We start from the raw sequence: 27,234 nt of genomic DNA, 5'->3' as shown, positions 1-27,234 counted from the left end.
AAAGGAAATTATATCACAAGTGAAAAAGACAAAAAAGATTCACACAGCGATTCTGATGTTCTCACCATTCTCTTGAAACAAAACAAACTTCCTTTAGTCCCCGTCAGTATCAGTTCAAGTCTGTTATCTGTTATCCAAATGCTGAACGTTCAAAACAACTAGGCTCTTTTAATGTCTCCCCTAAATATGGGTTAAAATTAGCTATACTCGTGCATCTGGCAACGATATAGGACAGGCTGCCACCGGGCCGTGATTAAAGTTTCATGGGCCGCGGCTCATACAACATTATACACATAGATATAGAGGGAGAAATGAGACAAGTCTATGATAGCCAGCCAGTCTGTGACGTGCACTGCCTGGCGCCATCGCTATGGTGGCCGATGTAATGCAGTCACAGGAAAAAATGTTTTCTCGGCTGTCCTTCAATACTGTCAAATGATTTGTGCACCATTTACTAAATACAGTATGTACTTTATGCAGAAATAAAAATTTTTAATGTTGCTGGTATATTTCTTCTACAATTAATCCATGGCGATGCTACACCATTATGATCTTGTTGCATTGTCAGCCAATTTTCTCAGCAGTCTTTAAAGGTTGGTAAATGATCTATAGGAGCACTTACCAAGGACAATGTGTACTGTATGTAGAAATAAAAATATTTATTCTGTCTGTTATAGTTTTTATACACTTGAGCAATAAAATTGACCAATCTGCCGACATTTTGTGCAAATCTTTCCGACATAAATTTACAGGTTTCCTCTCTAGAGGCAGAACTAATCATATTGTTCTTTATTCATGGGTCAAACTGACAGGCAGTAAAATTTGACAACAGTATGCTGAAATAATTGTCATCTCCAGCGCTGTCATCCCATATAAGCCTCAGCCATAGGCATAATAATATTATTGATAGCCTGGGTTTAATAGACTGATACCTAACAGCCAATATTCAATCAAGTATAGGCCGGCTTGCCCATTCAAGTTACTTCTTATTAGACTAAATCTGCCTTTGGCTTAGCATATTCTGGACTTCAAAGTCTGTTGCAAAAACTTATGCTCATGCTGCCAATTGTCTTTGCTCACAGCTTTATCTATACCTTTTATTGTCGTGAATTGTGCATTAATCACCTCAATGAATAACGTAAGTTCTGTAGGTTCGGGATATATTATAATATCAGGAGGTACATATATAAAGCTATATAGCATTTCACAGTCATACCAACCTGTAATTTAACATGCTTATTCACATTGTACAGTCTAAGTTGGGTTAGCCTGTAAAAATAACTTAGACTTTCATAGTTAGCCGAGACTTGAGCTGTATTTCAAATTCTGGGGAGAAGGACAGATAGAAAAATCAGCATTCCTGAAAGTTACGCTAAGTTAGGCTACCTTTGCTAAGGTAGGCTACCCTTAGTTATTTGATGACCAACTAGCTAGTTGGTAAAGTTTACTTTTAAAGCTTTAATGTAGCATGAATTTGAAGTATCCTTGAGGGTAAAAATGATAATGGTAAATTGAAGAATACTACTTTTAAGTGTTTTGTTGGATAAAATTCAGGTGAGTCATCTGCATACAAGGTTTGAGAACTTATTGATAACATACTAAATAAATTTACAACACTTTATCAACATTTAAAACTGCAACCTAGGCCTAGGCCTCATGTACTATGTACATTGTAGTATTAGTAGTAGGGAAAATTGTCAGACTTAACCACAGTTATACAGACTGACGGTAACCCTACATGCTAATTTATTATGCAATATGAATTTATCGTCAAATAGGCTTTAATAAAAAGCTTATTACAACATTCATTATTTTATTAGCTCAGAAAGCAGGCGTGTACCTGACAGCAAGTTAACAGTAACCTAACACATGTTTACTTGTTTGAGGTTGTTTCAAAACAGAATAAAGATTTTCATGAATCTGTCACTAGAGAAATGTGATCCCTTGTTCTTTTGTGATCATGTTTCTGTCTGTATACAGTTGATGGCCCAGAACTGGGTGACAGAAGTGGCTCTTGTGCTGCTGATCTACACAGTCACTGCCACTGCCGTATCTGGGAATCAACACATAGCAATGGTGCCTTACATGCATGCAACAGTCACATGACTGTCCAATCTGTCCCCTTTATATCTATGATTACATCGAGACCTCCGAAAGATAGATCTATTTTTGGTGGCCTTTCTTATGCGCTGTACAGAAAATACGATTGCGCCGAAAACACTTCGGCTCATTTTTACTTGTTTATCTCGAGGATAGTCTGCTACTAATCTATACCTAAAAAGTGTTCTTAGATTATTAACTAAAAGGTAAGTGTAATATGGCTGGCTAAATCATTTGCACATATTTCAATGAAATGCAATTCAGATTATACATATCAATCCTTTCCGACGACTACAGTTAGAGAGAGAGAGAGAGAGAGAGAAAGAATTTTCACTTGTCAAGTAGTGTAGCCTCTATCTATCTCTCTATCTATATATATATTCTTATAATGTAAGTTTTGTAATGCAATTATAATTTTGGTAATATGATTAATTCGCCTCAGAACCTGTGTATCATGTTATGAAATGTATGTTTTTGTGTTCAGATTCACACATTTAAAAATAACACATGTTAAGTAGTGTAACTTTTCATTTTTAAACATACATAAGTTGGAGAGAGGAAAGACGTACGTAAGACAGAGAGAAAGAGTAACAGAGAAGGTTGTTATTCACACCTTGGGAATGTCTGAGCCAGCTGATTTCTTTATCTGCACAAACATGTAGGGACCTCCCAGGAAGCTTCGAATCCTTCGAGAACCTTCCCTACAATGATGTTATTCATGTTTAACATAGAGAGATTATGTAATATGTTTTCGTCTTGAACTAGATGCTAATCGCCCCTATGCCATACGCTTATGGGGATAGAGAACAATTCATTCGATTCCAAGACCTAGCCACTGGTGTGAGGGATAGTATCTCTCTCTCTCTCTCTCTCTCTCTCTCTCTCTCTCTCTCTCTCTCTCTCTCTCTCTCAAAGCTCGTTTGCGAGGTTGTTTCATTAACATAAATGTAACTCACCTTCATTTTGTATTTGAGCTGGTCACTCATATAATTCTTAGTAAAATATGTGTTGTTTGTGGAATCTGAACATAGTATTATTTCTATTAGTTTTGTGAAGGTGCCCACGAAAGTGTAAAAGTGTGTAACAGGCCTTTCTCTTGAGTGAGAAGCTGCAGCTGCATATACAGGTATTTTACAAATGTTTTGAAGTGCACTTCGAGGTTTTATTTTATGTGTGGATAAAATTATCATTTTCAATACATTTTTCTTTTGCTTTGTTTTTTTGACATGTCCATTTTTATATGCTTAATGATTGTACTGTCAATGCTTTAATTGTTTTCATATTAAGCATTAAGTTTTTTTTTTTGCATTGTCTTTATTTTGTTTAATTAGTTTGAATAACATTCTATTGTGTAATTGTTTGAATCTAACACTTGCAAATTAATTTGTATTTAATTAAATTTCATTTCAAATTTAATTATTGCTTTATGATTTAATTTAATTAATTTTCTTGATAAACTTAGATTTAATTTTGCTTAATAATTAATTCAAGAATTAATTAAACTTTTGTTTTCAAGTACGTAATAACAATTTCCCTGAGATTGTGAATTTCACTTATAAATTTTGAATTTAGAAATAAAATTTTGTATTTAAAATTTATATGAGCATTTTATTATATCACCAGTATTATATTTTATTGTCGTTTAGATAGAAATATAGAGTGATAATTGTGCCATTTCCCACAAATAAATCAGAATCAGGGAAATACTTAGATTTTTAATTGTAGAAGGAGTGATGCCCTTTAATTAAGATTACCTCACATCTATTTTAATGAACTTAGACTGGTTGTTTTCTTGACTGTTCAGTTCTATAAGGGATCACTATTACCTTCAGAGTATTCAGTCGTTTAGTATTTGTGATGAAGGGTCAGGTGTCTGGCTGTAGTGAGGTAAGTAATAACCAGGTACTTGAACAAACTGTGCCCTAAGTACAAAGGGTGTCCCAGACCCAGGAATAAAAGGGTCTCTTGTGCTAACAAGTACAAATGCTAAGTGAAGTAACCAGATACTTGGCAATTTGGGTTAACAAATATTAATGGTGTCCATACACAGATCTTTGGCTACTTCGTGCACCAAGTATTAATGGTGTCCAGACCCAGATTCTCTTGGCCACTTCGTCATAATATATATATATATATATATATATATATATATATATATATATATATATATATATATATATATAGATATATATATATATATTATATATATAATATAATATATATATATATATATATGTGTGTGTGTGTGTGTGTGTGTGTGTGTGTGTGTATGTGTGTGTGTGCCGGCACCGTTTAGTATCCTCATACCTTAAATATTTCGGTAATTCTGGGGGTTTGAATCGGCCTCTTAATTGGCTGAGGGGATGAAGTCGAGTCGCGCCGTGCCTCAGCAGTTTCGCTTAATGAGGAGGAGTGTTGATGATTTCTTCATCATAGGACCCTCCCTTACCCTCCCCTCAGCCCCGATCCCTACCCCTTCCCAGGCAGGGCGATGTGGTGGCGGGGTGAAGCCTGAAGGAAACACTTGAGATGAAATGAAGGGCCAGTGAGGATTATTGTTACGTCTGCTCTCAAGTATGCCAAATGATACCTCAATGCCAATACCATCTTAAATGGCTGCCATTATCAGTAGTTTTATAGCTAAGCCGCTTGATTCTTTTCACTTGTTTTGTTTCGACAACGCGAACGATAATCCGCATCGTTGAATATCAATGATGATGCCTGTATTTTATTCATTTTTTTTCTTTTCTAGTCATTCTCCTTGCAATATTAAGCAACCAAACTGTGCGTTAGTCCCTCCCCGTGTGATGAGCTCGATAGCTGCCTTTTCATTGAATGGTACTATTGAGTCCTCAGAGTAGATTTGCGGCAGTGCAAAGCTGCATCCAAGGCTTTGAGGACAGAATTCTCGTCTTCTGAGCTGAGCTGACCCCTTCATCCTATTGCTTCCATGGACAGGTACTCATCGTCAACAAGCATGATCAGGATCATAACTGGGACCTTTCCCGGGTGCCATTTGAAAACTTTAGTCATTTCACAATTATACTCCTTCATGGTGCAGCGCTGGGTGAGGATTTGTATTTTTATTTGTTTATTTTTTTCTAATATTCACCTGTAGAGGAGTGAAATCAACGAATAAATAGATTGCCCCGTAAATCTTTTTATAGGTCTTAACTGTGGAATACTTCAAGCTTTTTCTCCTTGAATTAGCTCCGATTCCAAAGGAAATCGTTAATCAGCGATTGGAAAAATTCTAGATAAAGTTCATAATGTTTTATTTATTAAACAATTGAAAGAACTGAAGGCGATAAACGCGGACGGATTCCGTTGAAACTTTGAAGGAATAACTTGACCTCCTTTACCGAGAACTTTTGCGAATGCCATATCCTCCCATTAAATTATCCCACAGTCACTCGGGGTCTCAACCCCAGATTCTGCATCGTGCCGTTCAGCGAGGATCTTTCTCCCTTTCCCTCTGCTGCCAGTCTCTGGAGTTTCCTCTCGGATCGTCTGTTTCTCACTCCCATTTGTTCTCATTTTCTTCAGGCTAAGTCTCAACTCCCCTTACTTCAGGCCTATAGGTGAGATGCGGACCTGAGTTGCTCGACCTTCCGCCCCGAGCACGAGAGAGAGAGAGAGAGAGAGAGAGAGAGAGAGGAGCAGACGTCCCTGAGCAAGAGGAATCCAGAATGAGTCATTTAGTATCTTTTGTCGATTAGGCATAAGATCCAATTTGTACTGCATTTTACATAATATATTCAATTTGACAAATACCACGTTTTTACGTGAATCCCCCATTTGGCGTTTTAATAGCCAACTTGAATACAGAAGAAAAGTCAGTAAAAAGAATATTGAAACTTCTATACAAAATAAACGCGGCTGAAATAGCGGATAACAATGGTAGAAATGATAATGATAACATAAAGAGGGCAATCATTTTGCTGCCGAGCTTTATTCGGGCCTGAAGAAATGGCTATCGAGAGTCTGCTCTCTTCTCAATCCGCCCAGGAGCGTTCTTTGCATAGATTTTGGCATACTTAAATATCAAAATGATTGGTATCGCATTTCTTGGTATCTTAATTAGCCTCATGCTATGCCATTATGTTAGAATGATGCCACTCGTGCTAATTATGATGTAGTTTTAATTCAGTGCTCATTGGTAGTCATCAAATATTGACACATCTCATAACCTGATAGAAGAATTCTGCACCGCCTCTCAGCTAGGAAGTGTTCGCAGTGCTGCCCGAGACTTCCCAGTTCTTTAGAGGGTTTACTTTATTGGTTGTTCGGTTGCATGGTAATTAACGCTGCTGTGTTTTATTGTTTTTTGTTTTAATAAAGTCTTAACTACCTGTTTTCCGCACTTGTTTCTCTCTCTCTCTCTCTCTCTTTCTCTCTCTCTCTCCAGTAATAGATTCTACAACAATACTTCAAATGCGCAGTCCCTCGCCGAGCCCATTCAGCCACTGATAAACCTCTTCAAAATCCGCCATTTCAGAATCAGCGGAAAGGAAGGTCGACGATCCTCAGTGACGTGATAATAGGCGCCCTGAATGTCCTGCCGAAGACTGCGGCGTGAGCAGTTGAAAGAAGGAAGGGATCATGTGAACTTTATTACCAGCCGGCGTCAATGCCGATCTTCAGTGCAGCGGCACAGAATGCCTCCTCATGGCACGCGTGACTTGAGTCGCGCTGAGAGGAAGAAAATGATTTGAGTGTTCAACGCAGAATATCGTTTCATTCAGTTATTGCTCAGAGTAGACCAAAACGAACTCAGTATGATTTGGTAATGTGATAAGAAGGACGTTAGTACAACATTTCAAGGGATATTGGAAGGGGATAATGGGCTGACATTGGAGGATCTAAAAGAAGTGTCAACTGGTCAAGACTGTTGTCACACGGGATATATACCCTTTAAATGACAGATATTGTACTAACAACATATACTTTTGTGAAGGTTTGAAAGGCTGGGTGATGAGATGATAGCCTAAGAAGAAAAACTTGTTGTCTGAGGTAGTTACCCTGCGCTGGTCCATACGCCACGAACAGAGATCACAGGTTTTGGGTCAGTTGAGTAAGAAAACTGATAAATGGCCTGGATAAAATATCTACCCGTAGAGGAAAATGAAAATTTGCTGCAAGCAGAAATAGAATGAATAAATAGATCGTAAACAACACGATTCTGATGGGCAATGACAGATAAGTAGAAAGACAGACAATCAAAAGATCTTGGATGAGTGTCTAATGGGAGAACTGTCGTGGAAGTGAGTAAAAACGATAAACAATTGGCAGCAAAAAGGGAAAAGAATAAAGGATTCCAAACTGAATGTATTGCTAGGATCACACATTAGTGGTTCAAGACTGTGAACGTCGTCATGGCTGGTTTTGGAGATCATCGGCATCAGTCGCAGTCCTTGGGAAGAAAAAATAATGCGTATCCCCAATGATTTAGGCAACGCCCACATCTGGCGGTTGCGATGTAGTTAGGTCACATGTCGACATACGCAAAGACATCGTAACTGTGTCGTGAAAATGGATGCCACTATATAAAGTACTGACCTTGAAACCAATATATATTTTACAAACAGAAAAGGCCTTTTCATCTCTTACTTCAGAATATTCTTTAAAAAATAGTTTTTTTTATTTAAAAGAAAATCATTGTTTAGAAACTATGTAAATTTCGTAAATACAAGTTAACATTCCCAGATATTTATATCATTACCAAATATATTTCAATTTCTAGTTGTATTCAGTGTCATGATTATCTATATCTAAAGTACTCAAAGTATCATACTATAATGGGCGTAATGTCTGTCTGTATCTCATTCAGTCATGGCCAAACGGCTGGTCAGATGGCAATGAAACTTGGCAGGATTATGGTGGGGACCCGTAAGATGATTTGTAATGGGGTTTCATCCAACCTACCCCCCTCTTTGTAGGGGGTGGGGGTGAGAAGGGATTCCCTGAAACGGAGCTGTTTCTGGCTGTGAAACGAGGCTGGTTATTCCCGTAGACTTAGTTACTTTACGATTTTTCATACATAATTTCTGCACTACTTCCCCAGAGAAAGTCGCGAATATTTCAGCCCGGACACAATAGAAGATGAAAATTATCATCAATATCCGCAAGATTTTTTTAATAACTTAAATCCATCGGAACTGCCAGTGCACAAAATAACGTTGAAGAGATACTGCCCGGTAATGTTGCTTCGGAATTTCGATCCTGCCAATGGACATAATAAAAAGGAAACTGACAAGTTCCTACTTTCTACTCTTTTTTGGAAGACACAGGATCATAAGAGCATTTATCAGTAGCCATAACGCACTAACATACAAGTTGCGTCTTTGCAGTAACATAATGAAAAGAAAGATACTTTATTATTCGTATCAACGTGCAAAGTAATTGACAAAGAAACAAACCAATCAAGATCCCTGTTCCGTTAAGTGAAAGTCACCCACAAGAGAGAGAGAGAGAGAGAGAGAGCCATTTAACGACATTAATGCACTACAATTTTATCATTTTATCTTGCTATCGAAAAATGAGAGAGGGAAAGAGAGAGGAGATAATTTGTGATTTGAGAGCTAAGTAATCCGATAATACCCATCAAACCGTCTTCGTTACTTGACTTACATGAGAGAGAGAGAGAGAGAGCGCGAGAGAGAGAGAGAGAGAGAGAATCATTAAAAGAGGGTAAACAATAATGAATACAAACTTCTTTACGTTCATTGATCGTCCCTTCACTTACTTTAAGAGAGAGAGAGAGAGAGAGAATATCATTAAAAGAGGGGAAACAACAATGAATAAGAATTTCTCTGCGTTCAGTGATCATCCCTTGAATTACATTACTAGAGAGAAGAGAGAGAGAGAGAGAGAGAGACTATTTGTGTAATCGCCCTTATTTTAATATTGCTGAACAAATAGTACATATAAATTTTTCACTTCTGCACCCGTATTTTATCACCCATCGTAGATGGGTAAGTTTGCTAGTATCAATAATACTCAGAATCTTGAACATAATATATACTTTACTTATTACTAGTTTTCGTGTGTTATTTTTTTATCTGAAATTCTGAAAGTATTTAAAAAATACTGAGAATCGTGATTTCCGCATCACTTTTTACTAGTTTTCAGTGTCACTTTGTCTTTATCTGAACTAATGAAAAGATATACCTTCATTCATACCTTCATTGAAATTATTGAAGATGATTTGTAATTGAGGAAATTGTTACAAAAAATTACTGTGTTGAACATTTTATTTATTGAAGTGATGTAAAAGCATTTCTAAGAAATAACGTCCATTTATTAGTGTTTTTAGGAAAATTTAGTTCATACGCAATATAAAAATTTTACGCAGTTTATTATACCATTAAACTATACATATAGAATTTACGAACAGTTACGAGAAGAATTTACAGTAGTGTATAGAAAATATATAAGAAAAATTTATAGTAGCATTAATTATTAGAGAAAAGTTACAAGAAGAACTTTTATCTTTTTATTATTGTGCCACTGCGCAACCCACTCAACGCACAACATGGGGTTGCCAAGTACGACAGGGCACGTTGCGTCAGTGTTGCGTCTTGCACAATGACATGGCGACAAATGACAGTTGTCACAACTTGATTGGAAACGTATGTGCTGGTAGTTGTTGAGATCCGCCATCATTTGGCGCATTTTGTCTAACTCGGCAACTTGGTTACGATTGATGGGGATTTTGTCGTAATATGATCGTAACGGCATGCAAGGTCATGAATTGCCAATGTGTGAGGTCGGCATAATTACTTGCCAGATCCTGTCATGGTGCCATGATGTGGACGAGTGGGCAGAGTCATACATTTTGAAATCAAAATACTCTGCACATTTTGAACTACTCAGCAGGAATATCGTGATATGTAGATGCATCCCACTGGTTCTCATATCAGCGTTGATTCTTGGTGGATTAAGGTTTCAACACTTTCATTCTCTAAAGGCTTCAATTTGAGGAACTCCTTTTAGGTCTCATTTTGTTGATGTACCAAGCATTAGAGGAGCTGCAAGGTACTTGACTCGTCATCTCGTAGAGTGCAAGGAACGTGAGAATGCCATCGATGAGTCAAGGTGAATCTTCTTCATGATTTATTTTTTTCCGCTGTTATATATATAGAGAGGTGAAAGAGGGGGAATGGCTAATAATATGTTTAAAGTGTTTTATATAATAATAAAGTCACATAGCTCTGCTCGCCTAGAGACAAGGGGTGGTACACTGCAAAGTTCACAGGGGAGAGAATGGTATTTGCTGAACAAGCAACTTGTCTCAGAGGTCGTTCCCCGTTTGCGAGGCATGTGCATTCGTTTGTACGCGTATTACAGGCCTACTGGTTCAGGGTACTTGTGGTCTCTAAGTATCGGGAGAAAACGCCCATCGAAAAGGTAAGACACGTTCTTTAAAAACTTAGAAAATCTTGTTTACCGTTGGCAACAGGTAAGAGTTCCCAGTTTGTGTAGTTTAGGGAATAAAGGGGTGTAATAGTGGTGTCAGCGGTAAAAGGCTTTTTATATATTTTTCAAGCTGTAGGTACGCTCCGAAGGGACTGGTGACCAGTTAGAAATAGGGGGTCGGTTTTTATTTTGATAGGACAATGGGTTATTAATCATGTCACAGGCAACTCAGGGTCACTACTGCTGATTCGACAGAGAGAAGCTGTTCCTCAGACAGTCTTCCTCTCCCAAGCCAAGTCAGTTGATTTCTTGAGATTACGGAATAAAGGTGTTTAAAAAGAGAGAAAAAGGGGGGGGGGAGAAAAGTTTGGTTTTCGACATATTAAAGTGTTTCGCAGTTCGCACATGTTTGCGGTGTATGTGAATTCGGTTTACGGTCATATGAAGACGTAAGTGTATTTTCGAGTTTTTTTTTCTTTCTTATTTTTTTCCCTCTTTTTGTTTTGTGGATTTTCTTTAACTTTTTGTTTTGTTCATGTTCCTTGTGTTTGTGTGTGGCGAACTTGCCTGAGTGGGATTTTTGCGGCAAGTCGTGCCAGAGAGAGAGAGAGAGAGAGAGAGAGGCGAGTTAGCCTTGCGTTCTTTCTTTTCCTATCCCTTCCTTGTTATTATTATTATTTTTTATTGTCATTTTCGTGGGGTTGATTTTGTGATTGGGGACGGGGCACGCTTACCTTTGGTTATCTGTTGTTGGGAAAAAAAATTTTTTTTTTTTTTTCTTCTTGATTGGGTTTAGTGTATATAAGTACATTGATGTTATTGAGATCGGGGAACAGCCTTGGGAAACAAGATAAAATGGCAGATACAAAACCGACGACGCTACTACATCATGTGACGAACATTTCTGCGGGGGTCAGCCCGTTCAAAGGGATCGTGGATGGCGCTTTGTCACAACCTGTGTATATTTTCATAGAAGGAGTTAATAACTATTTAGCGGGAAAGAATATAGTAGACGACGTAGAGGCATTCAGAGAGGCGAAAGCTTTGCTAGATTTCAATAAGGGAGACCTCAGTCATAGGTCAAGGAGTTTCCAATTTACGAAATGTCGTACCTGGACAGACTTGCAAGCATTTTTGAAAACAGCATATGGCTTAAAGGAACACGGAGATATGGTGAGAGACCTTCGAGGTCTTTATAAACTACGGAAAGGCACTAATAGCCTTGTAGAACATAGTTCAAAGCTGTTTGACGCAGTGGCAGATTGGGTAGGAAAATTGAAAACATCTAAATGGGTTACAGGGGATAATCTCCCTCTAAATAATGTTCATAAACTGATCTATTTTTCCCTGCTCTTACACGAGGTACCCGATGCAATGGTGGATAGCTTTGATGAAAAGGTTGAGCCTACCTCAGACGAAGAATTACTTTATACCCAAATAGATAAACACAGGTCTAAATGTCCCACCGTAGATAGCACAATTTTTAACGGGACAGGCCCGAGGGATAGAGTACAGAGAGACACGGAACTCTTTCTCTCATCGTCTGTGTGCAAAAGTTGAGTATAACAAAAGATCGTTCGATCAAAAGCAACAGCAGTTGCGTTGTTTCAACTGCAATAAACCAGGACATCCAAAGAAATTGTGTAGGGTTAAATATTGCGGAATGTGTAAAAGTACCTGAGCATTATTGGCAGTCTTGTCCATCTCAGATACGGAGAGATGCGAGGCCTGCACCGCAAGGTTCTGGTAATTATAATGTGAGAACTTCCCAGGCGGGTCAAACCAGAGGGCAAAGGGATCGGCGAAATTTTTGGAAGCCCGATCAGCAAAAAGGGTACAGGTGATTGGTACATGCCATTGTGGTCTCGTGGGGGACGCCCCAGAGCCCAAGCCCATAGTCTATGGAACAGTAGGGGATGTGGATATCCCAGTTTTCATAGACACTGAGGCATCAATAAATCTAATGGACTATAATTTGTATCAATCCATGTTCTCCAATTATCCTTTGCAGCCCTCTACGGAGACGGTGTGTGATGTGCAAGCCCATAGATTAAACACCCTGGGTTGTGTACAAATAAGGTTTGCTCTCGGTGACAGAGTGTTAACAGAACCTTTTTTGGTAATAAAAGGAAATTTGCCTTAGGTAATAAAATCTTGTTGGGTCATCCTGCTTGTAGAAGACACAAGATTTCGATCCATGCGGGTGCTGATGGGATAACAATCGGGAAAATGAATTACCTCATACCATATGAGGACGTGAATAGAATGGAGGACATGGAGGTTATTGAAAGAGGAGAGGTGCTCGGTGGTATTAATTGCGGTGATACGAGTGTTATGGGGAAAGGTAATGTTAAAACACACGTTGGTGATCTGGGAGATGATTACGTGAGTTCTATCAGAGTTCATAGTGGTAACAATGATACTAACAATACTGGTGATGATACTAATATGGATGTTGTTTCTGATGCTAACAATGCTGGGGATAATACTGAGGGTGGTAATTTGTATGGGGCGGTGGCAAGGGGAGATACTAACCACAAATATAGAGGTGTTTTATTTGAAGACATTATGTTACTACCAGGTTCAAAGGTTATGGTAAAAGTTAAATTGAAGGAAATGAGAAAACCCACAGATGTGTGTGTTACTGAAAACAGTGAAAAGCTCAGGGGAGTTGTTAGCACGGCATCGGTGAACAGTGTATCCAAGAATGGGGTTACGTGGGTGGAGCTATTAAACTGTAAAAAAAGTATATCTTAGTTTTACCAGACCACTGAGCTGATTAACAGCTCTCCTAGGGCTGGCCCGAAGGATTAGATATTTTTACGTGGCTAGGAACCAATTGGTTACCTAGCAACGGGACCTACAGCTTATTGTGGGATCCGAACCCACTATAATCGAGAAATGAACTTCTATCACCAGAAATAAATTTCTCTGATTCCGCGTTGACCGAGCCGGGAATCGAACCTGGGACCACCGGATTGGCAGCCCAGCTCGAAAACCACTCGTCCAGCGTGGAACTTATTAAACTGTAATGATACAGTTAGGAGATACCAGAAAAATACATATATAGTAGACTTCCATGATTGGAACTGCGATAGTGGTTCTGTGGCTATCGTAGAGGGGAAACCTGAGTTTTCGGAGGCAGAAATACAATCAAGGAAACAAACATTTAGTGAACATTTGGCTAATGCGGATTATAGCGAACACGTTGAAGCGATAAGCGGGCTCTTGGCGGAATTTGGGGATACGGTAGCCTTGCAAGGTGATAAATTGGGGTTGACTAATGTCTTAGAGCATAAGGTAAATTTGGAGAGCAACACAAAACCTATTTATATTCCTGCATATCGCATACCTTTCAAAATCAGAGAACAGGTAGAGAAAGAAGTTAATAGATGGGAAGAAGAAGGAATCATTAGACCCAGTGTGTCTCCTTACAACTTTCCCTTGTTAGCGGTACCTAAGAAAGACGGTTCGGTCCGTGTATGCGTCGATTTTAGACGTTTAAATGAGAAAACGATCCCTGACCGCTACACGTTTGCGTGCTACCAGATCTTTTTGTCGAAATTGGGGGACATAATATTTATAGCTCAATTGATTTGGCGCAAGGTTTCTTACAGGTCCCTCTCAGCGAGAGTAGCAAGGAATATACCGCCTTTTCAGTGCCCAAGGGACACTATGAATTTACGCGAATGCCTTTCGGTTTATCGGGCAGTCCAATGACTTTTACCAGGTTGGTGAACACAGTTTTCACCGGTTTATTGGGCAAAAATGTTTTTGTGTATATGGATGACATCCTGATCGCAACGGACACAATCGCGCAACACCTGGAAGTGCTTACAGAGGTACTTAGGAGGCTTAGATTAGCGGGGTTGAAAATCAAGTTAGCCAAGTGTTCGTTCTTGAAAAAGCAGATCACATATCTAGGTCACGTCATATCTAAGGAAGGGGTTAGAGTAAATGACGATAAAGTCAAGCAATAGCGAATTTTCGCATCCCTAGATCAAAGAAAGAGATTAAGTCATTCCTGGGTATCGCCGGTTTCTTCAGGAGGTTCGCAAAAGGGTTTTCTAACAGAGCAGCTCCCCTAACTGATGTGTTGCGGGAAGACGTTCAATTTCAATGGAAGGAATCCCAGGCGGAGAGTTTTCAAAAGCGTTAAAGATGCGCTAATGAATCCCCCGGTTTTGAAGTTTCCAGATTTTAAGGAAACCTTTTACATTAGTGACTGATGCAAGCCAGGAAGGCATAGGTGCATGCCTTATGCAAAAGGTTTGATGGGAAATTTCATCCTATAGCTTTTTATAGCAGGAAGTTCAGGACAAAAGGCAGTAACGAGAAGTCCATGGCCACCATAGATAAGGAAGCCTTTGCAATAGTGTCGAGCTTAGTTCATTTTAAAATGTTACTGATGGGGAATAAAGTAGAAGTCCTTACAGACCACAAACCGTTACTTGATCTTTTTAATAAACCCGATTTGTCTCCCAAAAGAGCTCGATGGTTTCTAACTATCAGAGATTTTGATGCAAAGCTCAAATATATAGAGGGCAAATTTTAATGTTGTCGCGGACGCTTTGAGCAGGAGTTTTCATGACGCGGAAGGTTTCCAAGTCGCGCAGGTCACTAACGAAGCCATACAATGGGAATATACCCCTCATAGAGCTAAAGCAAGATGAAGACGAGGTCTTAGCAGAATGCGAAAGCATTTCTGAGAGGGGAATTAGTCAAGAAACGTTATAGCTTGCCTTTTTCGGGTTTGGAGTTAGAAGGAAATCTGTTGGTTAGGAAAATTAAATATAAGTTGAGAACCAGTGAAAGTAAAGGAGATACGACACAGATCGTAATTCCGAAAGTCCTAATTCCAGTGGTTTTAGATATAGTTCATTGCAGGTTCGGTAGTCCTCACTTGGGAATAGAAAAAACTTATGATGAGGTTCGGCCTAAATAACATTTGGAAAAATATGAGTAAAGATGTGGAAAATTTCGTAAGGAATTGTGCGGTGTGCAACGTATGTAAGCCTGCTAGGACAACGTCATGCAAATTAGGATCGTATCCTATACCGAGTAAACCTTTTCAGAGAATACATATGGACTCGTCTTAGGGAATTTTTGTGAGTCTAGATACGCGAACAAGTACTTGCTAGTGATAATAGATGAACTTACAAGGATAGTAGAAATTTTCCCACTTAAGCATAAAACGGCCGAAGAAGTAGCCATAGCATTTTTCAATGGTATCGTTTGCAGATACGGTTCACCCAAAGTTCTGTTAACCGACAATGGGAGGGAATTTGGAACAAAACCTTGGAGTGTTTAGCTGAATTCATGGGAATACAGAAAGTAACAATTATACCATACAGACCCGAGGCTAATGGGTTGTGCGAACGAGCGAACAGAAACAGTGCTCGAAGCGCTCAGAAAAACGGTAGGTGGTAATGATAGAAATTGGGACAGATATATTAACGTTGTTAGACATAGCATTAACACCATGGTTAGCGATTCAAAATAAAAAAAAAAAAAAATAAAATGTACCCTTTTGAAGCTTTTGTTTGGTTATCCAGCGCGAGGCACATTTGATTTGTTAACTACGCCTCACCAGGGGAGGATACAGTTGAAGCGCTGATATCCACAGCGAGAGAGAGACACGCATGTCTTAGCCGTAATCTCGAGTCCACAACCAGAGATATGGTTCAAAAGAGTATTAGTAAATCATCTGATCCCAAGATCAATGTCGGTGATAAGGTATTTTTAAAACTTAACGTGAGAAATGAGTTAAATTACAAACTAGGCCCGAAGTTTGAAGGTCCTTTTAAAGTCATTGAAGAGAAAATTGGAAATAGGTTTGTAGTTTTAAATGAACGAACAGGTCAGTCGAAGCTAAACACTACGTCGAAATTGAAAGAATTGGTTGCGGCAATTAATATATGATAGCGCAATTGCATTCATTTTTCCTTTTTTTTTCTTGTTATCTGTTTTTGTAATTTGATGACAGAATGGCTTTGCAATTTTTTTTTTCCTTCTCCTTTGTTTCCTTCGAATGTTTTTCTCTCTTATTGTATGTAAGTCTGCAGCGTTTTGGCGTAAGATTTCGGGGTTAATATTTTTCGGCAAATGTTTACTTTAGCTGAGAAACGAGATGGTTTTTTTTTTAGTGTGGGGTCAGTAATTAAATAGAGGAATTATTTATGTCACCTGAGTGGTGTTATTATTAAGATGATGGTTTATGTATAATGAGTTGGTTCTGGGGGGTGTGCTTACGAAGATCAGTACTAAACATTTTTTTTTTGAGAATCATGAGTTTCTAGCGTCGCGGGTCTGATTATGCTGCAATGCTAAGCACCTGACGTGTTCATAGGTGGGTTTCTTTTTTTGCTGAAGTTGCTGTAAGGAGTCCGGTTGCGAACCTTCCCTTTGGAATTGATGACTCGGGGATTTGCACGGTTTTCGGAGATGCCGATTATGACATTTCACGAGAACGTGTCATATAAGGGGATTTTTTTTTCTTGTCGATAGGGTTGCTGCGCTAGCAGATTCTGTAACGGTACACATTCCTTTTTGGGAAAAGATGTTGAATTATATATGTTTTTTTTTCTTTCTTAACGTCGTCTGAGATGATTAAACAACCGACAGCTTTCCTTTTCTTTTCTTTCTCGTTCTGTCAGATGCTGAAATATTGTTTAATCGTCGCCCTGGGATTAGTGGCGCTTGCAAAGACGAAAGTACGCCTGGGTCCCGGAGTGCTAATTGAAGAAGACCACTTAGTATGGTTATCATCTGATAAAATTACGCTGAGCATCGAGTTCGAAAGTTTGGGTTCAGCCAGGTTAGAACTCGAAGGATCGTGAAGCAGAGTCGAAGGACTGATAAACACGTTAGACGAACTTGAGGCTACAAGAAACTTGTCTGCATCACTGGGACGTCTCTTAACGGAAATTAAAATAACTGCAAACAGGGTCCAAGGCAAGATGGGCGGGGAAACACTCACTTGGGTCCCAGAGACAAAACCAGTTGGGGGGAGGGACCCGCCTAGAAGACAGAAAAGGGCAGTGCAGTTGTTGGCGGCGGGGGTGTAGCTATTGCAGCCATAGCAGGAGTGGCAATAGCGAGTTTGGTGAAGGTTGGAATATTAGAGGCGGAACTCGCCGAACATGGGAAAGCTCTGAATTCTCTAAGAGGGAGAAATGAGAAATTAGAAAACGGATTTAATGAGTTGAGGAAATCAAGTGACATATTACACGCGACAGTAAAAGGGATCCGAGAAGACCACTAGGAACGTCACCATAACATTTTTCACTATACACACTACACTGTTGAATATTGAAAAAGAAACAGAATCTTTGTTGAATGAGATCAAAAGTCAAGTAGAAGCAATTATAGCAGCTTCACAAGGGAAAATTTCGAGGGAAATGTTGCCGTTGGGAACTTTGGAGTCAACCTTAAAAGACGCAGCATATGAATGGGGATCAAATATAATTTTTACGGGGGAATTACTTCATAGATACAATGGGGTTTTAAAGGTACAGTTATCTGATAAGGGGTTACTTGTTGACATACCTGTTAGCGATAAAAAACCATTTCACAGTTATATACTTAGGCCCTATTTCCTAGTTCTTTCCAGGGGACGGTAGTGGTTTGGACGGGGTAGAGGTTATGTATATATTAGGTGAGGAATTCCAGTCCTCAGCAGTTGACTATGAACTGGGATGTGTGTTAGTTTACGATAGATATGTGTGTGAAAGTCGGATATTTACTCTTCGACGTATTGACCTGTCAGGTTGCGAACTAGAATTGGCTCACGAGGACTTACCGACTCATTGTGACTTTAGAGAATTCCCCGATTCATACCAAGTAATATCGACGGAGATGACGACAGCGTCTTCTGCATCAGATGCAAGATTTCTACTATGTGCAACGGAGACAACAATTCGCTCATTCTACAGGGATCCCAGCTGTTTGACAGTTCCTGCAGGATTCTTACAGACTTCTTCATGGTACTTAGTCGGCGTGTCTACAACTCGTCGATAAAGGTGTTTCACCGACACCTTCACGGAAGCCATAAGGCGGTTCGAATCCCGCCTACAGTGGAGTCCATTACTGTCCCGCCACTCGAAGATAGTGGTGAAGATGAACCTTTTTTTTTTCGATGACCGCTATACTATACCAATAGTAATGATCATGTTAGCCGCTATACTGATCGCCATTTGTGTACTTGGAGTCCTTAAACTTTTATGCATTCGACGAAGCACAAGTGCTCCGGCAACGGAGGTGGCTCTAAGTCATGTGGTACAGTGATACATTGGGACATTAGTTGCCGATATGGTGTGAGACGGGAGTGCATTATTTTATTTTTTGAGCCAGCCTCTGGTTTTATATATATTGTAAGACGCTTGTGTGTCTAGAGCTAGGCGGGTGCTAGCATGGGGTAGCCGAGCTCCTATAGAGAGGTGAAAGAGGGGGAATGGCTAATAATATGTTTAAAGTGTTTTATATAATAATAAAGTCACATAGCTCTGCTCGCCTAGAGACAAGGGGTGGTACACTGCAAAAGTTCACAGGGAGAGAATGGTATTTGCTGAACAAGCAACTTGTCTCAGAGGTCGTTCCCCGTTTGCGAGGCATGTGCATTCGTTTGTACGCGTATTACAGGCCTACTGGTTCAGGGTACTTGTGGAAGACGCATTCTTTGTGCAAAGGAGAGAACAAGCGGTTGTTCTAAGTGTCGGGAGAAAACGCCCATCGAAAAGGTAAGACACGTTCTTTAAAAACTTAGAAAATCTGTTACCTTTTGGAAAAGAGAGAGAAGTGTGGAAATATTCTCTTTACGTAAATACTTTGAAAAGAGTGACTTGGGGTGTCTATATAACTATTATCTTTATTACAGATGGGTCCGATTCCATGGTTGATTAGGAATGGGATTCTCTAACTGACTAATACTAGACAATGTGACTTGTTTGGGGTTTGAGAGTGTAACCTTAGTCCGGAAGGTAGAATGTTATCTTATTGGTTTTCTTTATGGGCAGGTTTGGTTATTTGTGCCATTATGACTTGTTAATCATTTTGTTCTTTGTTATAACCAATTGCTTTGGGAAATAAATGATATTTTTGTATATTTACGCAGTCTTAATAAGCCTCGTGACATCTTACAGACAGGGCACCGTTGGCAACAGGTAAGAGTTCCCAGTTTGTGTAGTTTAGGGAATAAAGGGGGTGTAATATATAGATAAAGGAACCACAGTCATAAATAAAGCTCAAACTAGGCGACCAACCAGATGGCAGAGATTCTACGAAAATTCTTCAGAAGAACTTCAACTTGACTTCAGGAAGGTCCAAAATACTGGAAAGAGCAAATGATCACTCTATAGTCCTCTGCTTTTCACCTAATTTGCAAAAAAAAAAGCCTGTCCAACTTACACTCTCTCATTTCTAGACCATACCAAGCGCCTTCAAACAATGCCATTCTTCAATATGAGGACGAAATTTCAGCATCAATAGTTTTACCCCATAATTGGAATTCAACAAAAGCACAATGGAACGAGTGCGAGAGTATAAATGAGAAGGCCCTTCTGGTTAATTATTACGAGAGCCTCAGGCCTCGTGCCTTGTGGCCTTCAATAGAATTTGATAAGAAGGAAATTTTCAGCAATATCCAATAAAGCTGACTGAATTTCTGAAAACCACTGAAAATCTGTGCATCTCTAAAATGAATTTAGATATAATGGCACACGTACGCAGAGACAGTTGTTCGAAAACACCTTTCTAGGTTGACAAACTATAGATCATTAATCTTTCAGTCATCTCCGAACGGGCGGTCATACGTTCCTGTCATAAAACAAATTACCATAAGATTATCTCTTAGAAAACAGCTTCCACAGCATCAGTGCTGAATTAAGTGTATAACTTGATGCCTGGAGTGGAATAAACTGCAAAATGCCCACAGGTGTTTTCCTTAATAAAGAGCCCCATGAAAGAAATTAACAAATTGGAATAATAGACTACATTTCGGTACAGGCACAATCATTTCCTTGACACGAGTGGGTCTGCGCCCATTTGTGTGTTGCAACCGGTATGCGTGCGAGTTTGAGAGAGATGAAATTGATTGAGTTGATTCAAATTTGTAATGAACTGGTTATTTCAGTGATAATAACCAGTCTTTTTTTAATTGTCACTAGAAGCAAAGGATTCATCGCCATACAGTCTGATAGAAAGGTGAAGTGATAATGAAATTCTGCTCATGAAAAATCCTGATACTACTTGATGCACAGGCTGCTCACTCACCCAGCAGCCAATTCGACAACAGGATTGAAAAGTGGAGTTTCGTGATGGAACCTCTATTAACTCCTGTCGTCCCTTGGGATAGGACTCTCTAGGACCCGGGCGCGCGTTGGGGTTCATCTTGTGATGTCACCAACAAATTGACATGCTTGTCACTCCAATGGAGGACAGATTCGATTGTTCTTCCTCGTCTGGGCTTCAGTATGATCGTCACGGTCTCAGTGCTACATTAGACGAATCTCTTTGTTCTTTATGTTGTCTTGCTTTGTGCTTTCAGCGACCCTCGAAGGCAATGATTGCACTGAATTTCCACATCTTTGCTCATGTCCTATGTCATTTCAAAAAACACACGCATTGTTAAGAACTATAACGATGAGACACATATATACATATATGTATATATGTGTGTTTGTATGTGTGTGCATTTGGGGATCAGATGCTCCTGACAACAGCTATTATCACAACATAGTCAAGGGTGGCCGGGAAATGTATTGAAATGGGGTTCTTGCTTCATAATATATTTTAAAAGCAACTGTAACGTTATGGAGGAGTTATGGAGTTCCATTTGACAACGTCCTAGAGAGAGAGAGAGAGAGAGAGAGAGAGAGAGAGAGAGAGAGAGAGAGAGAGAGAGAGAGAGAGAGAGGGTAAAATTGCTAACAATTGAATTGGCTGTTGTTGAGTTCTGGGTTTTCTGCTGCTGCAGCTGGAGTTAGCTGTTAGAGTTCTGTGTTCTGGAGGCAGTTTTTGGTCAGTCTTTAGGCAGAGCCTGTGAAGTCAGTAGTGTTGGCAGCAGTCTAATGAAGGCATTGAAAGTCAGCTAAGTTTTGTGTTTTATTGATTTGTTATTAGTTATTGCTAAGGTTGATCTTGTTTGCTTTGGAGTTGTTGTGCCTGTGTTGTTAGATTTGGTGTGCTTGTGAGTTTCTGTTGGATTATGTGTGAGTTGTTGTAGTTGGAGGGTTGTTGTTGTGTTGGGAGCTGTTGTGGTTTTCTTGGTTATGGTTGTGAGTTGTTGAGGGTTTGGTTGGTCGGTGAGCTATTGTGATTCCTTGGTATTGTTCCGGTGGGTGTGTGTGTGTGTTGCCTTTTTGCGTTTTTTTTTTTTTGTGGTTGTTTGTGCAGTGGTCTTTTGTTGTGGTTGTGTTTCTTGTTAGTTTTCTGTGTTGTTGAGTTGTGGTCCTTGGGTGTTGTGTTGTTGTTGTGTTGTTGAGTTGTGGTTGTGTACCTTGTTTGTTGTTTAGATGTAGTTGTGGTTGTATTCCTTGTTGTGTTGGGTTGTGTGTTGGTCCCTTCTTTGTTGTATTGTTGAGTTGTGGGGTTGTGGTTCTTGGTTGTTGTCTTTGTTGTTGTTCGTGTCTCAGCGACCTCAACCAGTATCTGGAGTTGGGTGAGTAAATGTGTTTGTGTTTTTTTGTTCTGTGTGTTGGTGTAGGTCAATTGTCCTGCGTGTATTCAGTAGTGTAAAGAGGAAAGTGTGACTGGAAAGATGAGTTTGGTAGCTGGATTGATTAGGTTTATATGGCGGGGGGGGGGGGGGGGTGCTGATTTGCCCGCTTGTTTCTAAGCTTGTGATCCTGCACAGCGTAATTTCACAGAAAGAGGTTACTCGTGACTACAACATAGGGAGATACAAGCTGTTTAGTACCAGTCCAAATTGCCTAAATATTTAATGGCCTTCGATGCCAATAACTAGTTAAAACTACACAGAATAATCAGTGATTGTTTTCTAGTCAAAACATATCCAAAATTAATTCATACAGTTTCAGTGCCATATCTGTCTATCAAATTCTTTGTAGTACAATATTGCAATCAAAAATATTAATTTTTATATTAACGAACAAAAAGAAAAACAACACTGCCTCGGAATAATCTATAGCCGATAAAATCCGACTGAATTTTCTTGTCCTAACCCGGGTTACAGCATTGGGAACATGACACCACCCCCTTTGAAGCAGTTATTCCGCCCTGGGTGAGGGGGCGGGGTAAGTATGGGATGGGAATGGGAGGGAAAGAGGAGACAGCATCACTGTGTTCCAGCATGCATAGAGCCGGGGCGATAGAGCTCGCCTACAATCTCATAATTCAGTGACACTGAATGAAGGCAATACCAAATGCTGGTCTTGCCACGAAACCATTTCCATCTACTTGTCCTCCCACCTTGAACTTTCACGTTCAAATCCACTACAGATAGATCAGAAGCAACTTCTACTTTCTCTGCACCACATCACAATCCCAATATGCGCAAACTTATATAAAATATATATATGAAAAAGAACACATATGTATGTATGTATATATATATCATATATATTATGTGTATGTGGTATGTGTGTGTGTGCGTGTGTGTGTGCATATATGTAAGTATGTGTGTGTGAAAGCAATAGAAATTTAAGTATAGGGTGCAATGGATTTTGTCACAATCGATTAGAATGTTCAACCAAAAACAGTTCACGGGGTGTTGGTGGAAAAAGCTTCAAGAATATCAATACGAATACTTTGGGTGGCATGAAACGACACAGTCGACGAAGACAAACATTATTGGACCCCAGAAGTGAGAGCCGGAGTGCGCAAGTTGACCTAGCTGCTGATCGAGAATTATGTGATCACGACATCAGAAAAATGCGAACATGTCTGTTCATGGACCTTCTAGAACAATTTAATGAGTTTGTACGTGCAAACGCCAGGCCTCCTTAGAGTGTATATAATGAGACCTCAGGCGAAAAGCGGCTATTCTAGCTAAGAAACTTTTGACTTTCGAGTGATCTCTGGAGGGAGGCCCTAGAAAGGTAATAGTGATAAGAGACTTTGTTAAACAATTGAACATTTTACAGATGCCCCGAGAGAAGCCGAAGTGTAGTGAAAAAAAAAATTTTCTTTTTCTCCCATGCTTTTCCATTTTATTGTGCACGTATCCATTTTTATTCTATTTCTGATAATTGCGGGTTCTTTCCTCAGACTGATTCGAATTTCGGCACATTAACCCTTTAACGACCAGAGATCCCGTTTGGGATCTTTAAAAACAGCTACTTTCGGGTAGTCGTCGGTGAACAATTTTTTGAGCTTGTATGAAATTGACGCTTTGGCAACTCATAGCTACACTCCTCTGCTCTTTGAATCAACCAATCAGAAGCCGCCAGGCCCTCGCACAAAGCTGGAGGGCCTTCTACAGACACCGCAGTCGTGCGCAAGTTGGAAAACAGTGAAGACGTGCCGCAGTAACCTCCAAGTTTCCCCCCCCCCCCCGAAACTTCGTTAATCAATTGGTAAAGTCAACAGTGACTGGGGGTGGGATAGTGAAGCCTAGTGATATACTTACCTTTTGATGTTGGTTTGAAGGGCTGTAGTGTTACTGACGTGTCGTAGTGACAAAAAAAAAGTATAGATCCCTTGCGGGATACTTCGGTCGTTCTTAGGCGGACCACGCTCATCCCATGAGGGATGTATCGGACCGTAACGGTTACAACGGCCAGTAGAATACAACGTCAAGTAATTTTTTTTAGTGCTTGTTTAGACATTTGTGAATAATTTTAACTATTTCTAGATATATAGTGATGATTTATAGATGTTAGGCTCATGTGCATATAAATTAATTACCTTACAAGGGGATTTTAGAAATGGATAGGGTTTTTGTTAGGGAAAGTTACATTTTTCTTTCATTACATGATTTTAAAGTTGTTTTTTATTTTTGCAGTTTCGTAAAGCAGTATGTTTTATGGGCACACGCAATGCTGCATTGGAGACTCAGGAACGTGTACCATGGGTAGCCCCTGTACGTACGCTGAAGGAAGTGATGTCGACGTGAGCCCTTTGGGCATTGACAGTGATGATGACGACCCTACCTACGTTCCTGACGAAGGCCTTACTCAGGACGATGCCTTTGACCCTCCTAACTCTAGAGGTTAGTATGAGACATCCTTAGAGAGAGAGAGAGAGAGAGAGAGGAAAGACGAGAGAGAGAGAGAGAGAGAGAGAGAGAGAAATGTGTGTAAAACATTGTATTTAAAAGTCTCGTTGTTATAATGGTATTTAAATTTGTTGCCCTTTAAATGGTTTGTAAACATTGGGTATTTTAAAAAACTTATTTGTTTACTGCATACTCACTGACATACACGTGCACACACATGCATACTCATTGACATACACATGCATGCGCACCACACATTTACTGTTTTACTAATGTTACTTTATTCTTGTTTCAGCTCGCAAGGTCAATGTTGTTGTCCCTCAAGCGATGCCTATGGAAGAGGAAGGTGAGCCTAACCGTAAGAGGTCTCGTGCTGATGAATGGAAGAAGGAAGACATTGATATCCGTGCCCTGCCCAACTTCATTCATCAGAAGCCTGACTATTTTAGGGAAAACCTTATGAATATTTCTCCCAGTCTTCACAACTGAATTGAGGGAACACATTGTGTATCAATCCAACCTGTACTCAAGACAGAAGGATGTAGGCAGCAACTTCCACATGTCAGAAGAGGATCTCATGGTTTTCCTTGGCCTCATCGTGTACATGGGCCTGGTTCCTCTCCCCAGCATAGTTGACTTCTGGGCCGTGAAGACCAGGATTCCTCAAGTTGCAGACTTCATGTCCAGGAACGCTTCAAGGCAATTCGGTCTTCCCTTACTTCAGCGACAATGACCAGGCAGCTGCATCCCAAGATCGGTTCTTCAAGGTGAGTGTCCCCTTCACCAAGGTCACCAGAGAGTTCCTGAAAGTTCCTGAGACCCCTATCCACTCCATTGATGAAGTGATGGTCGCCTATAAGGGCACAAGGGCTGGTAACTTTGCCAGTATGTCGCAAAGAAGCCTGACAAGTGGGGCTTCAAGTTGTTCTTGCCGCTCCAGTGTGGATGGGTTTGTGCATGCTATTCTCATGTACCAAGGGGAGACAACCTTTGTGAGCCACCATACTATGCTATCTGAAGAGGAGAAAGAAACCATGTCTGTAACTTCCAAGTTTGTTGTCGCCTTAGTGAAATACCATCAAGGACCCCAGAAACTCAGCAGTTGTATACTTCACAAGTATAGGGTTGGCCAAGTACCTTTGAGAATACAGTAATGGATGCCAGGTATGTGGGCACTGCAGGGAAAACCGAGTTGGTCATCCTCCCCTGACGTCTGTGAAGGGAGATGAACAAGAAAGCGACACAAAGGGGGACACTGGACTATGTCTCTTCTGATGGCATCCTTGTTGCAAGATGGAAGGACAACAGCATTGTCACAATCTTGTCCTCTGATGTTGGTGTGGAGCCCATGGGAACAGTGGAGCGGTACGACAGGGCAGCCAAGAAGAAGGTTCCCATTCCTTGCCCATCTGTCATCCAGATGTACAACAACCGCATGGGGGGCATTGACAAGAGTGACATGTTGACACACCTGTACAGGACCCCCTTCAAAGCAAAGAGGTACTACATGAGGCTCTTTGCTTACCTCCTTGACTTGATCATCTGCAATGCCTGGATTTTGTACAGAGGGATTGCCTGGCTTTGCAGGAAAACCCAAGCCGCTCAAGACTTCCGTCTGGATATCTCCAATTATGGCTCAGAAGCTTCAAAGTCGTCAACCTTCAGAATAACCAGGAATTCTTGGTACCAGAGATTTTGCTTTGCCAAGAAGGGGCAACGGCAGTTTGTGCCAAGTATTGAGGAACAGCCAGAATGCCACTGCCCTACACATGCCAAAAGCAATGTCTACCATGAGGCAGACTTGCAAGTTCGTGTTCTGGTGCAGGCCACATCCACAGATCCCGCTGGATGTGTGAGGATTGCAAGGTGGCCCTTTGCCTTACTGAAGAAAGGAATTGTTTTGCTTTGTTCCATAAGATTTCGAAATAAGTTGTTTGTTATGAGAGTTGTTTATAGTGTTTTGTCTATTTTTATACTATTTTTGTATTATTTTTTTTACAGTGTTTTGTGTATTTATATACTATTTTTGTATTAGAGTTTTTTTATAGTGTTTTCTGTATTTTTATACTATTTTTGTATTTAATGTATACTTATTTTTTATATTAATTAAATTGTAAAGCCATATATGTGTTTCTATTATACATTGTGGAACAAAAAAGTGATTCATCAATAATAATCATATGTTTTGTGGGCGAATCAACATTATTATAAAACTTGAAAAAGTTGCCCGCACTGCCAATAGATCCATACGGGATGAGCGTGGTCCGCCTAAGGTCGCCCGAGGCTCCCATACGGGATACTTCATTGCATGTAATTATTTCGCTTACTTTGGAAATTTTGTAAAAGTGCACAGGAGTAAAAAGGTCTTGTATTTACTCCATACTATAACATACTAAAAGGATTTTTTTAATTTTTGCCCATAAAACCCAGGGTGGACTTTAAAGGGTTAAATAAATTCTCTGACTGACACTTTTCCACCTCTTAGTTTCTGGTAAATAGAAATGGTGATTGAACTGATGTGTTTTTTATGGAGAGGTGGTGTG

Source organism: Macrobrachium nipponense, chromosome 26 (assembly GCF_015104395.2).
Source record: "Macrobrachium nipponense isolate FS-2020 chromosome 26, ASM1510439v2, whole genome shotgun sequence".
Lineage (NCBI taxonomy): Eukaryota > Metazoa > Arthropoda > Malacostraca > Decapoda > Palaemonidae > Macrobrachium > Macrobrachium nipponense.
This window is presented reverse-complemented; position numbering follows the sequence as displayed.